The sequence below is a fragment of the Bos grunniens genome, chromosome 10 (assembly GCF_055505025.1).
Source record: "Bos grunniens cultivar Pamir isolate PY7600 chromosome 10, Bosgru_T2T1.0, whole genome shotgun sequence".
Taxonomy (NCBI): Eukaryota; Metazoa; Chordata; class Mammalia; order Artiodactyla; family Bovidae; genus Bos; species Bos grunniens.
Window position 1 is genome coordinate 22,034,551 of NC_141174.1, and position 20,709 is coordinate 22,055,259.

General features: G+C 47.4%; 1 protein-coding gene and 1 non-coding gene across 11 annotated transcripts in view; one reads left to right on the forward strand and one right to left on the reverse strand.

The window, feature by feature from the left end:
* The window catches only part of SUSD6 (sushi domain containing 6), a 98,993-nt gene extending 78,696 nt beyond the window's left edge, over positions 1 to 20,297 (reverse strand). For 6 of the 10 annotated variants that reach the window (XM_086320033.1, XM_086320034.1, XM_086320040.1 and 3 more), the window contains exon 1: positions 17,380 to 20,297. The gene's annotated coding sequence lies outside the window, so the exon portion shown is untranslated. Of the gene's footprint in view, positions 1 to 16,720; positions 16,911 to 16,961; positions 17,330 to 17,379 lie in introns of those variants that run through there. The other 4 variants (XM_086320036.1, XM_086320035.1, XM_086320039.1 and 1 more) reach the window with 3 other exon arrangements.
* Positions 13,462 to 13,564, forward strand: LOC147364104 (U6 spliceosomal RNA). Its single transcript, XR_015135653.1, has one exon. It is a non-coding gene; the product is annotated as a U6 spliceosomal RNA (small nuclear RNA).
* Positions 20,298 to 20,709: the final 412 nt, after the last annotated feature.

Sequence of the window (20,709 nt, forward strand, 5' to 3'; positions counted from 1 at the left end):
TGACTTAGCACACTTTGAGAAATACTGCTTTGGGGGTATTCTAGGAAACTTTCTGAAGCCACTGAAGAAATTGAGAACTAGGTCATTAGATGTTGACGGCTAATTCCCCCGAACTGCGAATGAGACACATCACCTCAGTCACAGGCGCTGCATGTGAAGAATGCTGTTGGCAGAATGGAGTGAAGGGAAGCAGGAATTCAGAGACTTTAATTCCCAAAGCTCTCTTTTCTTTACAGACCTGCATCTGAGGAAGCCATCTGCCCCACACCTTCCACAACTGAAATAACCTGGCTAGAAGCTGCCCCATAAAATGAGCCTGATTCCTCTGAAAAGTAACTGCCAAAGATGGATACACTGCGTATTAATGACCAAATTCAGATATCCTTTATAGAAACCAACACAAAAAGGCTGACAGGAGAAAAAAAATTTTTTTTAATGTCTGTTTTTTTTAAAGTCCCAACACAGGGCATGTTGCCTGGGTCTTGGCACTCATTTGTAAACTGAAGACAGAGGTACTTGCTGTGAGGTTTTGCCTCTCAGTTTTAGTTAATAGGTATCCATCCACATATTCGAGCTCACCAAGTTTGCCCTTCCTCTTTGGCTTAAATTATCTATGTCAATTGCATTACTATCCAAGAAAGATGGCTCCAAGTTCAGGACTGCTTTCGGTAATGTGATTAGGTTGTACAGAAATGCTAATGCTTTTCTGGGCCCCAGGCTGACCTTTCCCTGATCCTTTCTGGTCTCTGAGGTAAGTCCTGGCTGCCGCTTCCCTTTGAGGAGGGACACCCACCCCCATTATGATTCCTTGGGGTTTTCAGAAAGGTCACACAGTGCAGCCAAGACTTCAGAGTGTCTGCTTCTGCTGCTACTTACCAGTTGTTCATCCTAGAAAGGTGTTTTTTATCCTCTTTTGGCATCAATTCTCATAACTGTAAATCAGGTATAATATAATCAACCTATTTTGAAGCTCCTGTGAAGATTATATAAACTATATAAGTCACTTAGACCATGAGTGCTTGGTACTCAGAAGGCACTCAAGACATGTCACCTTTTATTAAGACTCCACCGTGTAATATTAACAAGGTTTTGCGTGAACCTAGAGTTTTATACTTCTGAAGCAGTCTCAATTCATTATTGCTACAATCAGCCCTCACAGTAATCGTTTATGATAGACAGGACTAAAGGTTTACGGACACGTCCTGCTATAAGGAAAAGGAACTGACCTGATCTTTACTCGTGAGCTGCGTGTTCATCAGTTCCAGGTACTGGGTCAGAGACCCATCTCCGTCATCTTTGGTTACCACTCCCCACACTCACGCCAGCAGGTATCAATAAATCAAGGCTGGGCTGGACTGAGGGTTTACAGCAAGGGCTGCCCGTGCTATAAACCAAGCAACCCCAGGCTTGTTGCAAGGCGCTGGGGGAACAAATCAGAATCACTGTTGTAGGGAATTCCCAGCTACCCTGAACACACAGACAAGAGGGCTGACTTCCCCAGTCCTGACTCCCACCTCACCCCCGAGAGGAAAAGCAGCAGCTGCAGGAGCAGGGGCAGCCAGAGGTCACTTAGAGGGAAATGGCAGAACTGCCCTTGCACAACCTCTGAGGCAGCCGGGAATCAGGACAATATGACGCAGCATTATCCAGCCCCTCCCGCTGGGCCAAATGGGGGACCCATAAATGTGGCACTTCAAAGGAAAGGTAATGCTGCCTTCAGTAACCGAAATGGAGTTGCTTTAGAGTAGAGTACAGGCCAGTCTATAAATACCAGGGATTAAAAGGCTTCCTGCCGGGCCCAACTGCCACTGGCCTGAAGACAAAGGCTCTCTGGTTCTCCAGACCCCAAACAGACTCTGAGACGAGTCCTTCAGGTTAGAGCTGCCATCGGCCAATGGTCAACCCCTCCAAAGCAATACCCAAAACTCTTTTTCCTTCTTTTCCAGCTTTGCCAGCCTCTCCTTTCCACATCCTTCACCCAGGACCATCCACTCCCCAGAACCCCTCCACAGCAGCTCCCCCACGCACTCTGGTCTCTCCAGGCTCCCCCTGTCTCCCTCACCACCTCATCCTCCACCCCAACTTCTTCATCAGTATATATTTTTATTTGCCATGAAAACAACAAAGACTTTGGAATCATTTTAACCTTGGTTTGAGGTACACACACTTACACTACTTTTTTTTGGGGGGGTGGGGCCCTGTGCCAGAGTCTTCATTGCTGCGTGGGCTTCCTCTAGTTGCAGCGAGCAGGAGATACTCTCTAATTGAGGTGGGTGGGCTTCTCACTGCAGTGGCTTCTCTTGTTGCAGAGCATGGGCTCTAAGGGCTCGTGGGCTTAGCAGTTGTGACTTCCAGGCTCTAGGGCACAGGCTCAACAGTTGCTGTGCACGGGCTTAGTTGCTCCACGGCACGTGGTGGGGTCTTCCCAGATCAGGGATCGAACCTGTGTCTTCTGCACTGGCAGGTGGATTCTTCACCACTGAGCCACCAGGGAAACCCCAGTACTTAACGTTTTTAGAGCCTGATTTTCTGATGTATAAAGTGGATACAGGCCCACCTAGGAATAGCACCCAGCACAGGGCCTGGCACAGAGCATGCGCTCAGGACCTCCTGCCTTGTCCCAGTCCCCACAGGATTTTTCTTCTTTCCTCTTTCCTGGGCTCTGAGACTCTGATACAGTCATTCTTTCTAGGTATCATACCTGCTACATCCAAAGGTCTCAACTCAAAGGAGTGACTCAAATGATGAACGTTTTAGTCACTGATGTTATCTGTGGAGCAGACACATTCTGGGCAGCCGGTCCCATCAGCAACCTTCAAATTACACTCAAGACAGGTCACCCTCTATCTCCTCACCACAAAGGACCCATCTGAGGAGGAAAGCAACCAGAGGGGACAGGAGGACACGGAGTTGGGAGTCACTTCTGGCCAGAGGCAGGAGATGAATAAAGTTGTTAAGATAAGGGTAGCACTTCCACACGCAATTAAAACCCCAAAAGAAAAATTCCCATAATTCCACATTTACATGTAAAACTTTCAAATTAATTCTGACAGCAAGAACACCTGCCAGTTTTGCTAGAAACACCATCTGGTTCACTTCTGATAAGGCCCAGGCACAACTTGACACGGGCCAGGAACTGTCTACAGTCTGGTTCCCAAAAGGTGGCATCCTAGATGACAGCTCCAAGGCAGGTGCCATTCCCCCCTCCCTGGAGCCCCAGAGCCGCTGCTGCCAGCTCCTGCTTAGGCCTGAAATAAACCCAGAGTTTGATTCTTCCCTAAGTTTCTCCTCTAAGACCTCCAGGCACTACCCTTACAATCAGGATTAATTTAGGCAAGTCTGTCTTCAAAAACCAGATAAATACTACAGCAACATGACAAACAGCCTGAACCACTTGAGTTTCAGAGGGGCTTTTACAGAGTGGGTGGGAGGGCTACTTCTTCACTCAAGAGTCTTAAATTTGTGATTAGCTAACTGTAAGAGGGTCCCCTCCACGAGGCCTTTAAGGTCCTCCAAGTGTCTTCCTTTCACCAAGCCAACAGGAAACACTTTGATGCACTTCATGAGGCCTTCAGGCCGCCATAAATAAGGAAAAGAAAGCAGCCTGGGAGTCAGAGCAGACTTGTCTCGAGGTGCAATGACTTGGCTGGTGGTAGCGCCACAGCAGGCCCACTGTTCAGATCCTGATGGGAAATTAAGCATAAAATGTGAACTCAACACCCACAGCAAGGATACACTCCAAGGAAAAATGGACTACAAGGCTCACCAGCCACCACCAAATGCAAATGGAAAAGGGTGTGTTCGAAACACAGGGTAACAGGATAAAAGCTATCAAGGGCAAGACTCTGCACAAGTATGCACACGCTTTTTTCCAGTACGCCAGACAAACCTGGGCTGCTAAAGCTGCAAACACTGCAGTGCCTATACTGTTCACCAATTCTGGGTAAGGACTTCGTGACCCCTGTGAAGAAGGGAGCAAGGCAAATGTGGTCACGCCTGTTATGTAAAAAGAGAACTGAAAAGGGGAGGGTGAGAAGCATACTGTACAAACCCAAGGTGAGAAGCCAGGGCAAAATCAGCTCTGGCCCCACAAGTGGGTTTGGTGACTAGAACCTCTCATTCTCCTGAAAACAAGACTGGGCAGAAATCACTCAGGGTCTTTTTTTTTTTTTCCCTCTCAAAATGTGAATACACAGAAAAGGAAGCTCAACACTGATTTCCCACCAAGTCTGGCTTCAGCTCACCCAGTCAGCCGCACAGACAGGCAGCTAGCTGAGGAGCAGGTGGAAAGTCACCGGCAGCCCCCAAGGGGTGTGGAGAGAGAAGCTGAGAGGCCTTGTGCTAGCCTTCCAGGACAGGAGGAGGAGGCCTGGGAGGCTGTTGGTGTGGACTGGCGGCAGGGCAGGTTAGCAGAGAAGGCTAGACTGAAGGAGCTGGGAAAACTGAACCCACTACAAGGGCAGTGTTCAGGAGTCCCCCACAAGACAAGCAGGAGGATGTGAAAGAAAAGCAAGAGGAAACGAGCCCCTCCCTTCTGTCAATGTGGATGCAGTCCATGTGCCTTGGAGAGTGGAGAAAGGAAGTGGTCCTAAACCAGCCTCTGCCCTTCTCGGACAAACTGACCTTCAGTAACCCCCGCTCTCCAGGCCAGCGGCGTGTTTCACATCCACAGCCCTGGCCGGGGCTTCCCATCTGCCCACTGGTGAGACCTCTCTGGTTTGCAAGAGGGGCCAATAGGCCACAAGAGCATTGGCATCACCATTTCTGCTGCTAACTCAGCACTTGGCCTTAAGACAGGACACCTGGCCTAAACTATACTCTGTGCCTCACATTCTGAAGCTTTCAAGTGGGCACCACTCTCTCCTCACTTCCAGGGTGACTGAGAGGATAACAGGCTAACAGGCAATAATTATTGAGCACCGACTAGGAGCCAGGCACCAGGCTAGCTGCTTTGCGTGTCTCCTCCAAACCCCTGTATGTAGCAGATATTGACTTTAACCCCATTTTCAGTTGACAAACTGGGGCTTAACAAAGAGACTCACCCAAAGTACGTAAGTCAGACAGAAAACCTAAAGCTACAAAAAGCAAGGGTCAACTACTAAACATCACCTCTTTCCCCAAATAAAATGCCATGAGTTATCTTTTAATTGTCAGACACCATACCGACTGTTTTAACTATCCCATTTTATTTTTGTGACAATCCTAGGAGGGGTTACTTTTCAACATAATTTAAATCATTTAAGTTATCCATGCCAATGGTGAAAATTCAAATGAAACAAAAAGCAAGTTTAAGAAGTTATAGTTAACCACTGTAAAGCAATTATCCTCCAATTTTTAAAAAATAAATTAAAACAAAAAGAAATTCTAGTTTCCTGTTACCCTTCATCACCCCAGAACTCCCCATTCCAGGTAATTATTAATACTCTGGTGGCTACCCCTCAAGAGCCAGCCAGTGGGAACATTCTCACCTCCACTTCACAAGGGATAAAACTCCACGTCTGAGAGGTTAAGCCCGCTCAGGGTCATGAAGCTGGGAAGTGGCTGAGCAGGGCCAGCATGAGGACAAGGCCTGCTCCGCGCCTCCCACTCATACCCACTCCCCCAAACAATCGTCCATTTTCATTCGCCATAGGAAAGGGGGAAACTCTGCCTGGCCCGCAGCCAGTCTCACTCCTCCACTTTCCTGACCAAATGGAAAAACAGCCAGAGCGGTCTGAGCACACCCCGCCCCAGCAACGTTAGTGCTGCTTCGTGTTTTCAAATCTAAGCTGTCCTGGGCGAGGCAGGACCTTCCCCTCCAGCCCGCTCACTGTCCACACAGGCTCTTCTGCCTCTGAAAGGGAGAGAGGCAGGACAATGGGGAAGAGAAGAGGAGGTCAGGACAGGCGTGCAGGAGACCCTGGATCCCCATGTCAGCAAGAAAGGACACTCTTCAGGACGGCCTAGGACTGGGAGGCGTCTTAGGGGGGCTCTGGACCCACAGTTGGTGTCCCAGTCAGAACACACCTGCAGAAAGACAGAACAGGACTGCAACAACGCTGATACAGGATACAACTGCAGAGCCCTCAAGATCCCCACACAGAGTCCTAGGAACTTAGAATTTCTGCTCTGGCTCACTCCCAAATGGACCCTCTATTAACCCCAAAACTGCACAGGCTTCTAAATACCAGGGTGTTGCCCCTGTGGCCTCCCTGCTCCTCTGAAAAAATAAAAGTGAAATCTTCTCAGACTATACAGCAATGCTTTTTCCTTAGTTAGGAGATGCAATGTGCCCTTTTGAATTACACATACTTTCACATCTCTGTCCCACTGATACACAAAAACATACTGACATACTGATCTAGAGAGCACCCACGCCGACACAGGGGTAGGGACGAGGAAAGGGGCTGCTACATTGCTTTTCATGCACAAGTTAAAATCTACCAAGTCTGCAATTCCAGGAGTTTTCTTGTTTCCCAGCAGGATACCAGTGTTTGATTCAGCCTCAGCCCCAGCTGACTCAGCGCCCCTATTTATCAGCACAGTGAATTCTAAATGCCCACTGGTCAGCAAAGGCCTTGGCTGTCCCACTTGTAAAATGGGACTGAAATCTTCCTCACAGTAATTATCTGATTCCTTATGTAAAGTACTTTGTAAAATAAACAGATCTTTATTGCTATTAATATGAACATTCAACCTGCCTAAGTAAATGAGGAAGAAACTTAAACCAGCCCTTCTCTCCTCTAGGGGTTTGAAATCTATGAGAGGAAAAGACTAACCAAATACTGACAAACGATTCAAAACCTCTGTTATACCGTGCTGCAAATAATCCCTGTGGGGAGATGATTATGTGGGAAAGAGCATTCAATACTTGTTCAATTAATAAATGAGTTCCGATGCACTGCTTGAAAAATATCTACTTGTTACCATCCACAGAAAGTTTTACCAATACGAAAGGCTGTGAAATCTGTTCGTGCACTGTCTCACATACATTCCAAGAAAGCGGTCAGCATTTGCAGAGAGCAGCCGTTCTTTCAAAGGCGTGATTTTTCAAACCACACACAGATCTTCAAAGCAGATGACCCACACAATTCTATTTTATAATTCCAGGAGTAAAAGTACCAACCCAGAAGAGCTCAGGTTTCCCTGGTGGCTCAGTGGTAAAGAATCCTCCTGCAATGCAGGAGATGCAGGTTCAATCCCTGGGTTGGGAAGATCCCCTGGGGGAGGAAATGATAACCCACTCCAGGATTCTTGCCTGGAGGATCCCACGGACAGAGGAGCCTGGCAGACTACAGTCCACAAGGTCACAAAGAGGTGTACACGACTGAGCATGCACCCAGAAGAGCTTGGTTCCGGAGAACAGAAAACAAGCCATCTTATGTTAACCACTTCCTTGCCTGCAGCCAGATGTGCAGTGGATGTCATGTATCTGTAAAAAAAAAAAAAGGCCAAACAAGTAGATGACACACGTGTAAATTGGATTAAGGGTGTGACTGATACCTCTTGAGGCTTTTAAAAGAATGACAGTTTTCCAGAAACAAAGTCCTGCACCTGAATATCAGAAGGGGTAACTCTCTGGTCTAGGATCAAAATTTGTAAGGGGTCCTGTAATTTGTTTTTGACTGGCCTCACTGAAACATTCTGGACAACAACCAATATCCTCTCTTTCCTTCCTTCCCTCCCTCCCTCCACCTCCACGGGTCCTGAGCTCTCTTCTTTTCCAGCCACCAGTCGGAATGAACTTGATGAATGTTAACAGCTTCTTATCACCCTGTTTATATTTGTTTTCCACTCAAGCCAGGCCTCCCTCAAAATGTTTCTTTCTAGAATTTTATCAATAATGCCACTCTTACATTTCTTGTCATCAAGGCTCAAAGTCACCTTGCCCTCTCACCCTTTTTACTTTAATCCTCTACATCTGGTCAATTCTTATCAACCAGTTAATCCAGGAGCTGAGTATAAAGAAGTGGACGAGACAAGCACTGACCCTGAGGAACTTACAATCTTAGCCAAGAACCTGAGCCTACGTGGGAAGTGTGCTTATTGGGACCCTTATCTGCGCCAGTAGTGTACTGGGGCCTTTACCACCCTGGCAGGTTATAAAGCCAGATATAACAGGGAGTAAAAGTGAAAGTCACTCAGTCGTGTCCAACTCTTTTCAACCCCATAGACTGTAGTCCATGTAATTCTCCAGGCCAGAATACTGGAGTGGGTAACCTTTCCCTTCTCCAGGGAATATTCCCAACCCAGGGATCAAACCCAGGTCTCCCACATTGCAGGCACATTCTTTACCAGGTGAGCCACCAGGCAAACCCAAGAATACTGGAGTGGGTAGCCTATTCCTTCTCCAGCAGATCCTCCTGACCCAGGAATCGAATCAGGGTCTCCTGCACTGCAGGTGGATTCTTTACCAACTGAGCAACCAGGAAAGCCCCATAATAGGAAGAGATACTGCAAATTAACATTATTTAAAACTGAGACTTAAAGGAAAAGGAGAAGAAAAGATTCCCTAAAGAATGCACACCACTGATCCTACTTCCCTCCCAATTTCTCACTGTTAAACTCACACAGGCTTTTCTCTCTAAACTAAAAGAAAGGTGGGGGAGCGGGTGAAGGGACGATACTTCAGGGTCAGAAAACATTCACACATTAAAAACTGATTGGGACTTCCTGGCAGCCCAGTGGTTGAGATTTCATACTTCCATTTCAGGAGGCACCGGTTTGATACCTGGTCAGGGAACTAAGATCCCACAGACTGTGCAGCACTCAAGTAAAGCCAGAAAATGGGAGTCCAGACTCCAAATTCCTAGACCGAGCTTGCTCTACAGAGAAAGGCAATTTGCTCTCTTGCTAGGGAGGCCAGGTAGAATTCGCCAAGAGAATGTTTCAAGCCCTCCTCCCTTCCAAGGTGATTGTGGGTTTGGAGCACAAATGTCCCTGAAAAAGCCAGAGCCACTCCTTTTGAGTAGCCAAGCTGAACGCCTGCTTTACACAACAGATTCCTCCAGCACTACTGTCATATTAAATAACCCCCGGGTATTCCCCCAGACTGTTACCCTCATGAGGGCAAGTGCTGTGTCCATTTTGTTCTTTGTTCACAATGCCTGAGCAACCACAGGCATTCACTAAGTACCTGCCACACAAATGACCTGATTCCTTCCTTCCTCTTGGTTTCTGTAGCAACCCTCTGCCCACCTCCCACCAGTCTGACATCACAGCCCGACCAGACTTTCAGCTCACAAATGATTAGGACTTGAGGGCACATGTAAAGGGGAAACTAGGATGGACCAATGAAATCTTATGAAACCCAGAGCCTGTTTTTCTTGCCATCCTGCTGTGTAACAAGCAAAATCCCCCACAGGACCGAAACAAGGAGGTAGACCGCCTTCCCATGGCACAGTTTCTACCTGGGGGTGGATGAGAATCAAGGATTGATAAAGGTGTGGACTAGCCAACACACCATGTGTTAACCCTCTAGAAATGCCCCGGGCGTGCCAACTGAAAGAACAGCACCCACTGAACACAAAACTGCTCACTGGCTATCTGGAGAAAGATAGTATATGCGACAACTCAACCCAAGAAGTCTGTTTCCTTCCTCGCTGCTTAAAGACACAGTTAGAGACCTTGTTCACACTGCATGCATGTGGACGGGTGGCTGACCCACATGAAATAAACCTGAGGAAACCAGAACCACGGTTGCAAAGGGTTTTGGTCTGCTAACAGGGTGGGAAGGAGAGGCAGTCAGCTCGCCCAGACAGCATGTTCTCAAATACTGGGCAGTCCTCCTACATCCAGGATGCCACCAGTACCTGCCACCGCCTCACCTAGGCGAGAGAGACCACAAGGGGAAAATGACTCAGAGAACACATCCCGTCGGCCTGGAGTCAGAGTGTTTTTTAAATTGTAAGGAAGCACAGTACAGAGATAGAAGAGTTAAGCAGGCCAGGCTAAACACAACAACTCCCATTTTAAGGAACAGTTCTTCTTCCGAAGAACTGAATTTAGAGGCTCATTCTCTTGTAATTTCACTACTAAAGACTCAAAAGCCACAATCACAGAGGGATATGAGTTTGTTTCTAACGATATGAACCACATACCCTTTTGGGCTCCAGCCCTCTTTCCTGGAAGAGGCCCAGGGAAAAGAAGCTGATCACACTGGGACAGAAAATGTACCAGACTAGGAATCTGAAGCCCTGGCTTCTGCCCTGGCCCCGTCAGCACTCAAGGAAATGAGCTCTGAGCAACCATATCCCATTTTTCTCTATAAAGTGAGGTGGTGAAATGAGACCATCCTCAAGCCCCATTGTTCCAACTCCGGCATTTCACGAGCTCTCTCTGGTCACATGCCTGACGTACTGTGCAAGTAACATCTGGATACTGTGTCCTCACTCTTTTGAGACTCCTAGTACTTAGGAACAGAATTTAAATTAACAGGTAGTGAAAGTGAAAGTGTTAGTTGCTCAGTGACTCCACGGATTGTAGCCCATCAGGCTCCTCTGTCCATGGGATTTCTCAGGCAGGAATACTGAGTGGGTTGCCATTCCCTTCTCCAGGGGATCTTCCCAAACCAGGGATCAAACCCAGGTCCCCCGCATTGCAGGCAGATTCTTTACCATCTGAGCCACAAGGGAAGCCATTAACAGGTAGAGCCTACTCCAAATCTAAAACTTTTGGCAGTGAACAGTGGCTGTGAAGTTATGGCTGCACTCATACACATTTACACACACATACACGAACTTTCTGGAAGAACTGGTCCGGGGACTTAGCTACAGGTACAGGAACCTGAAACAGGTACAAGGGAAAATAACTCAACTTCCTAGGTTTTGTCTGGCTTGTGGACAAAAGGCATGTGGCCTGTGTCCCACATATTTCTGAGGTAGAACTTTCTGGACTCTCTGATCCTCAGGTGCCCTATACATGCACACTTTCAAGAGATTCTGGTAGGAATCTAGGAGCAGGAGAAGCAAGACCAGCTACTAATCACAAATGCTAGGAGTTCCAATTAAGACAAGGGCGAAAGTAGGCATGGCACTATTTCAGTACTGAGGCTGCTATGATGCAAAGCCACCCAGGGGTAGACTCTATGGAGGAAATGACACTCCCAGCAGCACCATCTGTTCCTCTTTGTGTCTGGCATGATCTATATTTTAAACCTTGGGTGCAACTAAGGTCTGCCTGTAAGAGCTGTTCTAAAGAATATTTTTTCTAGACTTGTGTTTACACAGCCCCTCCCCCTCCCCCATCACTGGCTGGCTTTCTCTTCATCAGGCACGCCACTCCCCAGCCCAGCAGCAGCCTCAAGCAGGTGCACAGAGCCCTTGCATGCAATTTTTCATACAGAGAGGAAAAACTTTTGAGAACTATAAATTACATTGATAAGGAAGGCTCTGTGGGGTTCATGGTAACTCTCTTTCCAAAAGACATGATGATGTGATTTAGAACTGGGAGCCTTCATGCTAAACCACCACCCCACCCCTCTCCCCGCTCCCTTTTTTTTTTTTTTAAAGTAGCAGTACATGTGCACTGAATTTAAGCACTATTGCATCTATTAGCTCTCACTACTGTTTATAAAGTTCTGCACCAAAGACCTGGAAACAATGCTATTGGAGAGTTCAAACTTCTTAAATATGTGATATAGACAGAGAGATAGAGCACCTCTTCTTAAATTCAGGGCAATACCTTCAACATCTTTCGACAAGAGATCTCACTATACTGTTCTTACCCAAACAAACAACATAACCAAGTAGAACATTAAATCCAAAATAAAAATACAGATGCAGCTTTAAAAATAATTCCCTGAGAAATTAAAAAATCTATGCCTACACAAAAACCATGAGTTCATAGCAGCACTATTCATAATCACCAAAACAGAACCAACCCAAATGTTTTTCTGCTGATGAATAAACAAAATATGGTATATCTATACAACAGATTATTCAGCAATAAAGCAGAATGAAGTAGTGACATATGTTACAACATGGATAAGCCTCAGCAACATTATGCTAAATTAAAGAAGGCAATCATTAAAGACTGTATAATATATGATTCTATTCAAATGAAATGTCCTCATACGTAAACTACAGATAGAGCAGTGGACTAGTGGTACCCCTGAACCAGAGGAATTGTAGAGAAATAGGGAGTGATTACTAATGGAGTTGCTTTGGGAGGTGATGAAAATGTTCTAAGATTAGATTAGATTAGATTATGGTGATCGCTGGACAATGCTAAATATAGTATAATCCATTGCTTGTACATTTGAAATGGATGATCTTTATGATATATAAATTATGTCTCAATAAAGTTGTCTTTTAAAAATGTCATGACAAAATAAAATCACCCTCCAAAAAAAAAATCTCCTTGAGCCAACTTAGAAATAATCTAGATGTATAAAATGAATGAAAAAAAAAAAAAAATGAAGTTGCTCCGTCGTGTCCAACTCTTTGCAACCCCATGGACTGCAGCCTACCAGGCTCCTCTGTCCATGGAATTTTCCAGACAAGAGTACTGGAGTGGGGTGCCACTGCCTTCTCCAGGGGATCTTCCTGACCCAGGGATCGAACCCAGGTCTCTCGCATTGCAGGCAGACACTTTACCATCTGAGCCACCGGGGAAGCAGATGTATAAAAAAGGGTATTTAAATCACAGCTGATCTAGTTAACGGAATTTTATAAAGCCACTAAAAATAATTATAAAAGTTATGTGTCATTACAGGAAAATGTTTATGCTGTAATGTTGGATGATAAAAAGAAATAGAAAATCGAATGTACAGGACTACCACAGAATACATACATGGACACGATGTTTGTGTTAGCATGGTAGAATCACAGTGGTTCCCCTCCTCTATTTTCCAAGTCTTCTGTAATCTTGTCCCAGCATATTAACAATTTAAAAAAAAAAAGCCTCAGTCTCCCCTCTCCCCTCAGTTTGTCTTGACAACTTAAAATGCAAAATAAGCAAAACCACCTTGTTCTCTTTTTCAAGTTCTCTTTTTTAAACTCCCATCAACTCAGTTTACTGAGATCAACTAAGAATAACCCAAAGAAGGAAGAAAGGGATGAATACTCCTTTCCCATTCCCAGAAGCATGTTTCATTGGCCTCAGTTCAGTTCAGTTGCTCAGTTGTTTCTGACTCTTTGCGACCCCATGGACTGCAGCATGCCAGGCTTCCCTGTCCATCACCAACTCCCGGAGCTTACTCAAACTCATGTCCATTGAGTCAGTGATGCCATCCAGCCATCTCATCCTCTGTCGTCCCCTTCTCCTCTTGCCTTCAATCTTTCCCAGCATCAGGGTCTTTTCCAATGAGTCAGTTCTTCGCATCATTAGCCTAGTCTAGCCAAAATTTCAGCAAGAAGAGTCTACATATAGGGCAATTTACACTCTAGTCTTCAACTTCTGTGAATGAAGGCAAGTCACTGCTGGCAGGAGGCTGGATTTGGAAAGATTAGACTTTCCCCTTCTTAAAAACGGACAGAAAGAGTGCTTTAGCAGCACACATACTAAAACTGAAATTATACAGAGAAGATTAGCATGGCCCCTGCGCAAGGATGACATGCAAATTCGTGAAGTGTTCCACAAAAAAAAAAAAAGGACAGAAAGAAAGGGTAAATTGGGGAAAAAACCCCTATCTGTGTCTCTTCCCTGAGTTCTGTGTTCAATCACCAACTACAGGAGGAAAGAATCCTGAGTCATCAAATTTTTCACCACACAAGATCCTCTTGAGTAATAAGGAACTGTCAGTCACAACTTCTGCATCTACAAACCCAGGCTAACTTTGATCAGGAATCCCAGGCTAACTTTCCCCAGATTAAGTAATGAGGCTCTGCCAAAAAAAATAATAATAATAATAATGCTTGTATACGTGTTGGGGGGTACACTTAAGGGCACACTGCTATCAGGTAATTTTATAAGGATCCACTAACACTGGCGACACTAACAGGGAACTACATCTGTTTCTGCTTGAGAAAAATGCTTCAATAATATCCTGTTTCTGGAGGACTGCATGAATTCTTGGCACGCAGCTTCTGATGTTTCAAGGGTGGCTATTTTCCTCTTTTGAAATGGAAGAGTCAGGGAGGCAGAATACATCACAGGCAACAATAGAGTCTGTGAAACCCACTTAGTTTTCACCATGGTAGCTGCGTTTCCTGTTCCTGCTGTACCAGCACCTTCACAGAGACTCAACCGTCCCCTAGCCCTGACGACAGCACAGGTGGCCTTCCACAGCTGCAGCAACCCAGCTCAGCACCACTGCAAAGTCTACCAAAGGAGTGGAGACTTCCACACTCAGGTATGAACCAGACGATCAGACAGCAAATGGAGGAATCCTGCCGGTTTCTAGGCCAAGGAACTAAGAGGGAAAGAAAAAGGCCAGCACCACAGACACAGGTGAGCACAAGAAAAGGGAAACATCCGTAGGTGCCCACAGACTCTGCTGCTAAAACCTAGCCTTTGTCTGAGGTGCCTCTTTCCAGCATCTCTACTTTTTCTGATAAAGATTTTACAAAGAGACACCAGAACTCATAGCCATCTAAGGGTAGAACGGCTGCTGCCATGAATCCTAGCCAGGGCAGGAGTGAACGTGTCTTGATGCTCAAGGATGGTCCTTGAGCTGTCCTGAGACTGCTTCTTTGGTCTCAGATCCATAATTGTTAGCAGCTTCCAACACCCATCACATATCCCCCAGCCCCAGCCTCGAGCTGCAGCCTTCATTCCAACCAATAAGGAAACAACACTGGCATATCATGGGCCTTATTTCTCACTGCTCTAGTTTCAAGTTTCCTGCAATGTGGCAATGTAACTTAAGAATATTAATTTTTTTAAAACTCATTCCATTAAGTGAAGCCTCACCACAGTTGGATATGTGAGTGGACCCTAGCCTGAAGCCATCTCGACCAGGAGAAAGAGTCTCTATTAACATACAAGCATTCGTCCCAATGCTTACTCTTAACCCAAGAAGCAAATTTGCACTCAAGTCTGCACCACAGTAGTATCTGCCTGCAAAGTTAAAAACAAAAAAGGCACTGGGCTTCTCCCTCTCCTTGTCCCTTCTCCTGTTTCTCCTACTGCCTGAGGGAATACCCCCAGACAAGACTTCCCTACTGTCCAGGAGAATGGAAGAGGGAAAAGGAATCCTGCTAGTCAGCTTTCACTAGGAGATCACATGTCAGTTCAGGAGCTCAGGAAAGTGCTTCCTGCATGGCAATTACACAACTGGGCCTGGTGGGTCTGCAGACATTCAGGCCTCCAAGTGGGCATGTCAGGCCTGGACACAGGCATCATGTCCCTCTCTGCAAATCGCCCCCTGGTAAACGGAGAACTAGAGAGGAAGACGAGGACATGTGCTCTCTGGCCTTCCTTCTCCGCCTGCAAGAGGCTCTGCTCAAGACATTCTCCCCAGTTCAACTGTTTTGGAACAGAAATAAGGAAGATTACATGACTCACGAATTTTTCCAAGACACAGTACTATAATTCTCTGGGCCACAGACAGATACCAGTAGTTATCTGGTTATCAAAGAGCTAAGAATGTGGAAAAAGAGAACAAGGAAACATTTTAAACATAAGGCAAATTTTTTTCCTGGAGGATGGAAATGCATAATGCTGAGTAGCAGTAAACTTAAAATACGTTCTTCCTTTTAAGAAGTCAGGTGAATAATTCCCTTTGGAGGGTGCATACATGTGTTATGGGGGGTGGGGAGGAAGCTATAGAGATTGCTGCCCTGGCCATCGCAAGGGAGGAAATCCCCTACGAAGAGACCATTACATGACAGCACAAGTTCAACCACCACATGATGGAGACCAGCCAGGAGACCAGACAAAGTGCTGAGGGCTCATCGTCTGCCAGCCTGCATCTGTAATAGCTCATTCTACCTTTCTTCCTTTCGTTTCTATCTGCCCAAATTCTGACCTTTGAGCAGGCAAGCCTCAAGCAAATAAGCTGAACTCTGCCATCTGACAAAGGGTTTGCTCTGAGGGTTTAAGCACTGCAGGGTGGTGGTGGTGGCGGTGGGGGAGCCCTGGGATGTCTTACTCTGATCAGGGACCTGCCCCATCTAGCTGTAGGTGAGGTTTGGTTTCACAGAACACTTCTACTACAGTATCCAAAAAGCCACTCTGTGGACAGGGATTTCTATTTATCAGGTCTTGTACCAGTACTGTCCCCTATTAACACACTGGGCAGAACTTCCTTAAGCAGCAATGGCCACCAGTGAAAATTAACAACATAATCCAAAATGAGTTGATTTAAAAACTGTGAACTCTGTAAGGAATGGCTGGGTTCTGTCTTATTCACTGCAGTAACCCGAATACCTAGCACACAGTGCCTGGCATATATCCTATATCACAAAAACTTTCGTGAAACTAAAGAAAAGAAAGAATGTATGAACAAGCGAATGTTGTGCAAACATACCATCAATGTGTACCCTGGAGAAAAGAAATAAGGATGCAAGTGATCTGAGAAATAGCCGGAGGAAGTACCTACCACCAGAGGACATTCTATGGGAACAGCAGCATCAGGCCTCCTTGCTGAACTTCCCTCGAGCCAGCTAAAGATGTGTTTTCAACGCTTTTCTCCTGGGTCTCACGGTGCCCCAAACCACCTCCTTCTCCTGACCTCCCTTACGGGGTAACTTTTCCCACTTCAGCTGCCCCCACAGTCACAACCCTGTGGGAGGGTCAGACCGACACCAATATTTGGAGCTTCTAAAAACCAGAAATTAAAAAAAAAAAGTCTACATACACAAACAGGAAGTGGTTTCGGTGCGTCTCAGCCCGGATAATAATGAAGTTTTGAGATTAAAGACCAGACGAGACGCGGGAGCTCCATGAAGCTCCGGGGCTTGCACACCTCGGCTCCAAGGTTGTCCTGCGAAGTCCACCATCGCTAAGCCGACCCTGCCCCAGCTCGGGACCCGCCGCTTTCGTTGGCCCTGACGCGAAAACGGTTAACAAGTAATAAAGAAAAGAAAGCCTCTGCCTACCTCCTCTCCTGCGACCTGCAAAGTGCGGTCTCCACCCTGAACTCCGGTCCGGAGCGCGACCCCGCACGACCGGAGAGGCCCCTGGGCAGCGCGCCCCGGTCCCGGCCACCAAGCTCCCGGCCGTAAGCCTGCCGGTCGGTGCTCCTCCCGGCCTCGGCACACAGCCCACCCCGCCAGCCCTCCCGGCCCACGCCAAGCACCGGGGCTCGCCGCCCGGGGAGTTGGGGTGACACCCCGGGGCGCCGGGCCAGGAAGCGCGGACAGCAGCCGACTCGGGGCGGCTGCCCGGGCTCCCCAAGCCGTCCCCCTCCTGGGCTGTGCGCGCCGGCCCCGCGCCCCTGACAGCCGGCCCGGTCGGGCGCTCCTGTGACACAATGCCCGGCCCCGCGCCGCGCCCCCGGCCGCGGTGACAACTCACCGGGGGGACGGCGCGGCGACCTCCGGGAGGGGGGCGCTCGCAGCTTCCGCGGCGCTGGGATCCGCTCCGTCGCCCGCGCGCGCCCGCAGCCCTCTCGGGTCTAGGCGAGCCCCCGCGCGCGTGCCGTCGTCTGGCCGGCGCTGCGTGAGGAGGAGGCCGGTGGCAGGGGGACGAGGCTGTCGCCGGCTGAGGAGAATGGAACACCGCGGCGGCAGCAGTGGCAGTGCTCGCGTCACTGGGCCAGCTGTACGGCGCGGGCGGGGGAGGCCACGGAGGGGGGAGGGGAAGGGGCGGGCGAGGGGCGGGGCCACGCGCGCGCACGTAACGAGCGCCGGCGTCGGCCGCAGCGATCGTCCCGTTGGGGAAAAGGCCCGGCCGGTAGACGGCTGCCAGCACGCACGCGCCGCCGGCCGGCCCGCACGCCTCACGCCTCGCGGCAGGCGAGACAGAGGAAGAAAGGGAGTTCTTAAAGGGACCGTCACGCCGACTCCGCCAGAGTAGACTGGGAGGAGGTGTTGCGGGCTGACTGCGACGGCTTTGCGCTTAGCCTCTCAGTTCTTCTGCTCTTATTGTTTGTATTATTATTTGTATTATTCGGCTAGGATTTATTTTTTTGGAGTACTGTTATTTGCAAAGGATTGGTTTGCTCTCCGGTCGACTAGGCGCTTTCGTTCCTGCTGCCTTAGCTTAGGACTTAGGAATCTCTCTTCAGGCCCGTCGCTAAGCTGTTGTTTTTGTTGTTGTTGCGAAGCCTACCAGCGTCAGATTGTCCCGGGGGTAGGGGTGTAAAAATGCAGATTTAGGGTCCCTCGTTCAGCCATTCTGATTCAAAAAGGCTACGACTGGAGTGTTTAAGCCGTTAGTGTTAAAAATCTATTTTAACAGGCTTTCCTAAAAGGGATTCCTCGGCATTCTAAACGCACGCAACGGATCTCAAAGTTCAGAAAACAAGTTCAGCGCGAGGGCTGTCAGAGTCGGCTATAGTACCCCGCCGCACTCCTGGCTTTATTTCCCAGCCTGAGCTTTGTCTCCCAGGGCTATTTTCCAACATACAGTATGCAACCAGTTTGAGCACTTTATAGTTATAGCATCTCTCTCTATATATAGGTGGTCCCCCTGCGGCCATAGGAGATAAGTCCTCTGCTTGTGTTTACAGGGCTTTATTGTTGTTGTTTTAGTAGCTAAGTCGTGTCCCATTCTTGCAACCCCATGCACTGAAGCCCACCAGGCTGCTCTGTCCATGGGATTTCCCAGGCAAGAATACTGAAGTGGGTTGCCATTTCCTTCTCCAGGAGATCTTTCCAACCCTGGGATGAAATCTTATCTCCTCTATGCGCAGGCAGATTCTTTATCACTGCGCCACCAGAGAATAACCCCTTAATGACAAAAAGTTTTGATTTTATATCTTTGCGCCCCAGGGTCTTGAACAATACTTGTCTCAGAGGTGCTCAATTAATGTTGAGGCGTTCCTACTTGATAGGCAGTGCCAGAGTCTGGGCTTGGACCCAGAGCCTCTGCTGCAACTTGGGTCAGGCAGGTTCTCAGGGTCTCTCACCCAGCCCAATTCTGCTAGCTTCTCTAAAAAAGTGCTGTGATTAACAAGTCAAATGTTTGAGGTAGTTCAAACAAAGCAAGCAGAATGTCCACCACCAAGCATACACACCTATCCCAAGGAAACCCTGGAGAAGGCAATGGCACCCCACTCCAGTACTCTTGCCTGGAAAATCCCATGGACAGAGGAGCCTGGTAGGCTGCAGTCCGTGGGGTCGCTAAGAGTCAGACAGGACTGAAGCGACTTGGCAGCAGCAGCAAGGAAACCCTCCCATTCTGGGGCCTGCATTACCGCTGCTGCTTCCTTTTCCATAAGTCTGTCCTTGTTCTGCCTTCTTTGCTCCCTAAGTTCTGTTAAAGAGAAAACCCACAGGCCCAAAATGGCGTCACTTGTGCTAAACCCCATGATTCCAAAGCTAGATTTAATACCGAGCCCAATTGCAGTTTCAATCTTTACCATAAATGTAATCTTAACGAGTTTGGAATTTTCTGGTTGGCACCAATGAGAAGCTGTCACATAATAATCTGTCACAGGGACCCTCTCCATTCCCGAAGAGAAGAAGAAACAATCTACATAGTAAAACCCTTGGCACTTCTCCCCCCGCCCCCACTTTCATTTCTTTTAACAATAGGTCCCTTGCCCCACCCTTTTTCCTGTAAAAAACCTTCCATTTTGTACAGCCCCTCTGAGTGCCCTTATAGTTGCTAGATGGGGTTCTCCCTGATTCCTGAACCATTGAATAAAGTCAATTAGATCTTCAAAGTTATTGGGTTGAATTTTGTTTTTTAACATTTCCGAGATCCAGACTCACTGCAGAAGGTGGACACCCTCCCTCCCTGCTCAATTTCCTCCTCTAACAAACTGGAAAATTCTTAAAGAGGTGGGAATACTGGACCACCTTACCTGCCTCCTGAGAAACCTGTTAGAAAAGGCAGAGGAACCAGAGATCAAATTGCCAACATCCGCTGGATCATGGAAAAAGCAAGAGAGTTCTAGAAAAACATCTACTTCTCCTTTATTGACTATGCCAAAGCCTTTGACTGTGTGGACCACAACAAACTGTGGAAAATTCTTAAAGAGATGGGAATACCAGACCGCCTGACCCGCCTCTTGAGAAATCTGTATTCAGGTCAGGAAGCAACAGTTAGAACTGGACATGGAACAACAGACTAGTTCCAAACAAGGAAAGGAGTATGTCAAGGCTGTATATTGTCACCCTGCTTATTTAACTTATATGCAGAGTACATCATGAGAAACACTGGGCTGGATGAAGCACAAGCTGGAATCAAGATTGCCAGGAGAAATATCAATAACCTCAGATATGTAGATGACATCACCAAGCAAAGAAGAACTAAAGACCCTCTTGATGAAAGTGAAAAAGGAGAGTGAAAAAGGTGGCTTAAAACTCAACATTCAGAAAAGTAAGATCATGGCATCTAGTACCATCACTTCTGGCAAATAAATGGGGAAACAGTGGAAACAGTGACAGACTTTTTTGGGGAGGCTCCAAAATCACTGCAGATGGTGACTGCAGCCATAAAATGAAAGCTCCTTGCTCATTGGAAGAAAAGTTATGACCAACCTAGATAGCATATTAAAAAGCAGAGACATTACTTTGCCAACAAAGGGCTGCCTAGTCAAAGCTATGGTTTTTCCAGTAGTTGTGTATGGATGTGAGAGTTGGACTATAAAGAAAGCTGCTGCTGCTGCTAAGTTGCTTCAGTCGTGTCCAACTCTTAGCGACCCCATGGACGGCAGCCCACCAGGCTCCTCTGTCC